The sequence below is a fragment of the Pelodiscus sinensis genome, chromosome 3 (assembly GCF_049634645.1).
Source record: "Pelodiscus sinensis isolate JC-2024 chromosome 3, ASM4963464v1, whole genome shotgun sequence".
NCBI classification, from domain to species: domain Eukaryota; kingdom Metazoa; phylum Chordata; order Testudines; family Trionychidae; genus Pelodiscus; species Pelodiscus sinensis.
Window position 1 is genome coordinate 106,314,773 of NC_134713.1, and position 4,459 is coordinate 106,319,231.

Sequence of the window (4,459 nt, forward strand, 5' to 3'; positions counted from 1 at the left end):
CGGAAGGCGAGCGGGGAGAGCGGAAGCGCTGGCTGCGCAGAGGCGAAGAGCCGAAGGGCGGGGCTAAGCCGGGCGCAGGCGCAGATAGGGGCCGGTGCTGCGTGTGTCTGTGGGAAGCCCCCTGGACCTGCCTTCGCCAGCTGGTCGCGCTCCCTTGTTCTTGTCGCGCGCTGCCAAGTGCCCTGCGGTGCTCACCTGCGCGTGGCACCTGCTAACGGGGCATTTTCCTTAGTGCTGCCCTGCGCGGCGCTGGGTGACTTCCTCCGACGTGTGGGGTGGTTGTAGCCGTGTCGGGCACAGACTATTGGCGAGACAGGGTGGCTGAGGCACTAACTACCTGTAATTGGATCGGTGCTTGCTGGTGAAAGAGGCCAGCTTGAAGAAGAACTCTGTGTAAGCCAGAGGGGGACAAACTATGGCCCGTGGGCCACATCTGCTCCGTCTGTCCAGCCCCCGAGTCCTAGGGTCGGGACAAGCTTGCCAGGAGGAGCCAGACCAACTCCCAGGAAGTGTGCCAGGCAAGGGTGGCCTGGCCTCCCCTTTTGTCCCCACCCTTGCCAGCTTCTGCTCCCCCAGCAGCCACCAGCCTTCATGCTCTGGGTCATATGGTTAGGGGACACGGAATTGCATAGGAAGTGGGGGCTGGTCGGGGTGGGGACAAGGAAGGCTGGATTAGGGGGCTGGGATCCTGGGGGTGTTAGGGACTGGGGAAGTTGGATAGGAGGCAGGGACCATGATGGGCTGTTTGGGGAGGCACACAGCCTCCACCAGGCTTCCCTACCTGGCCCTTCATACAATTTTTGTGCCAGATGTGGCCCTAAAAGTTTGCCCACTCTTGGTGTAACCTCAAAGGCTTGCCTCTCTCACCAATAGAAGTTGGTACAATTAAAAAGTACTGCCTCATTCATGCACTTTGTTGCTAGATGTTGTGGGAACCCAGTGCAGTGCATCTTGGGACCATGCAAAATGTCCTGTCAGCCATTGATTTGTGTCCTGTGTCTTCCTTTCATGCCATTTTTCCAATTGCTATTCTCTGAAGTAATCTCCAATATATGTGTAACCCCATTTTTCCTCCCTGGGTTACTTGGGAGCAGGTCACACTCACAAGTGTGCCTGGGAGCCGATGGTTTTGACATAAAAGGAGATCCTGAGTACCTCAGTGGTGGTGATGTTTGGTTGGGGAAAACCTATCCACTCCCTTGCTGCAGTCCCTTGCTCATAAAGAATGTACAATGGTGGTGCCTCCACCTGGCTCTGGCTGGCCCTGTGCATACTTACTGGTGTGTCTTGAGAACCTCCAGGAATGACTTATTCCAGCAATAAACTGGATCTAACTCCAGAACAACAATTACAAATCATAAATAATATACATCTAACAGATGGCATTAGAATGAAAAACCTTTACTTAACTTTAAAAAACAGGATTTAACAAATTAACAGTGAATAACATCAATTAACAAAGTACACGGAGGTAAAAGGAACTTATCTAGCTGCCATTTGCACTGCCAATATTTATCCCACCCCCAGAGTGTGCACACCCCTGGACTTAGCCAGACTCTTGCTTGCATGGCACGCTTGAATAACTGCAGCTCCAATGGAGATTCTCTGTAGATAGTGTGTATGTAGGTCCCAGCTATGCAGCAGCACTGGTTCACTGGACTCGCTTCTCTGCCTCTCTTTGAACCTAGAGTTAGTCTGTAGCTCTGAGGTCTGTCCCAGACAGCATTTTCCCAAAGATGCCTAGTTACTCACAGTCTCCTTCTGTGTGCTGGATGCAGAGTAGCTTCTACTCACAAGTACAGCCAAAGGGCCTCCCCACTCGGGCAATCGGAAGCAGCCTGCTAGATTACAGTCTCAAAGGCTCGCTGTCCCAGTCTGTAACTGCAACATAACAGCTCCTGAACTGGATCAAACTCCTCCACAGCAGCCTGGCTCCCTTTCTGCTCCAAAAACAGAGGGAAGAGTCCGCTGAGTCTTCCTCCACACAAGTGGAGAGACTCCAGATCTCCAAAACGAAAGACCCTCCTTCCTGTTTTCCCCCAGGGCTCATGGGATTTGTAGTCTATGGGGCTAGATTGAAGTACACAGGGTCTTCTCAGAAAATGAGCAGAGGCACCTTTAGTAAGCTTTCCGTGGCAGTGAATAGAAACAAAAGTTTTTTTCAGTATACCACAGAGGAAAGAGAAACACCCTGGATCCATTCGCTGAGGAAAACTCTTGGAGGAAGCGGGTTCTGATTAGTAGGAAGCACGCCAACTTTGCAGGAGACTGGGTTTTTTTGGGGGGGGGGCTTTTTTTTTTGAAGGAAAGGTAACTAGTAAGTGTAGACCTACTTTCACAAATTATGTTTTGTATTGTAACCGCTTCTTTCCATTATTTTGTCTTATTTTTAGTTAAATCTTTGTATATTTACTTAAAACAAAAAATCAGGTTTATTAATAGTAAGTGCTGTGTGGTTTTATGGGAGTGGTGGCTTAAAGTAAAACTGATACATGGAAATAAAACTACACATTTGAGTGCAGAGCATCTGGAATTTCTGTAAGTAACCAGGTTAGGCGCTGGATATCATGGTGGAATGATTTATGGGGGTTTGAGGGTGCACCTATGGCTAGCCTACAAGGCAAGTGTAATGGGTTCACTCACAAAGGTCCCCTTGTGACTGTCACCTGGTGTGCTGATCATGCCACTGAGACCACCTGCCTGCTCTCTGGGGTGTCCTGCTGGGCCAGAAGCTCTGGTCTCCCCCAGTGAAGACAGAGAGTTGGCGGTAACAGCTCCTGAGCAGAGCAACACAGATGCTGTACCAGCTGAGCTATAGGGCCTTGACAGCAGCCACGAACACAACCATCAAAAGGGACATCTTACTCTGTATAAAAGTAAACCTCTTGTTTGGTTTCCCACCTTTGCCCAAAGTGGGAATTCTTTGTGTTCTGTTCAGACTTTTCTCACCTTGAATGGAAAAGCACAAGATCCTAAATGGGTTCCAGCATCAGATGGTCTGGTTACATTCCTGGCATGACCAACCACAATTTGGGCTTGCAGGAAAAACAAAGCCATTCACACAGATTGTTGGTTTGAACACTGAACCATTATGTTTCTGGAGTATCACTAATGGCCCACATTAGCACATTTAGAATGTACAAACAGATTCATATTTAATATTCCTAATTTCACATACAAGAGTAATACATGCACAGAAATAGACCATACATACTCAACAGATCATAACATTTAAAATGTTACATGATGCATTTTGCCCAAAGCATCTTCAAGTTATGCATAGTCATATACCAATTTTTATAAAGAGTGGGGGACTGTGACTGAGTCAGGGCAAAGTGCCTGAGTGGCTGAAAGTATGGTGGTGTCAGGAGACTGATATGATAGCCTGTCTTCTGTACCACAAAAAAGACTCACTCTCATTGGAGACCTGGGGTAACAGGGTTATTCTCAGTCCTGGGTTCATCAAAAAGTGTCATATATATTCAGTGTAATGTTGAATGAGGAAAAGTGAGAGAGAGAGTGAAGAAGAAAAGATCAAAAGGAGGTGAGAAGAGAATGATTTTATGGGGTAAGAGATAGTGGAAGGGAGGAGAGAGCAAAAGGAAGTCAACAGTTAGATAAGCCCTTGCAGGAACCATCAAAGCTGGGATTTTTCAGAGCAGGCGGAGGGAATTAGACACCCAATTCCCATTTAATTTCAAGAGAAGTTGAGTGGCTGAATCCCTTAGGTTCTGCTGAAAATACAAGTCTAAAGGGGATCCTTCTTTTGCTACATGGTTGTAGATTCATTTAGTGTTATAAATAATTATCTTGCTGTTAGTACGTTTTAAGTATGATTTATTTACAAAGTCCATACTCAGAACATCATAGCTTCAGTAGTGAAGTTTCTTAAGGGTTGAAAATGATAAACAATGGGAAACAAAGATTAATCCTTTTTTTTTTTAAAGCAGAGGGTAAGAGGTTGTCTGGCAGTGACCTTGGTGACGGATTGAATAAGGTTGATTTGCTAGGGGAATAGATAGTCAGTGCATAGGTAAGAAGGCTGTAGGTACAGAACCTTATATTCTGGGTTCTGTGGTTTTGAGTTTTCCATTATTATTTCTTGCTCTTGGCAACCTTAACTGCTCTTCATACAGTGTTTTGATGAGTGAATGTTTATGAACCTTTGCACAGTTTTCCTCGAAAGACAGCCAACCCCCAACATACTCAGCGTTACTGTCAGCGCGGACGGGCAATCCTGCGCTTTGGGATCCCATTCAGCGCGGGCAGATGGGCGAGCACGAAGACCGGCCGGCATGTGGCTATCCCACTTCGTGGCTCTGCAGCCTTCCCGCGGTTGGGAGCAGAGCTAAAAAGCTGAGCGAGGAGAGCACCCCTGCCCCACGCAAAACGGGTGGCTTCCTCCCTTTCCCGCAGGGGAGTGGCTGGGCGCCTGCCGGCAGGCTGTCCTGGTAGAGGA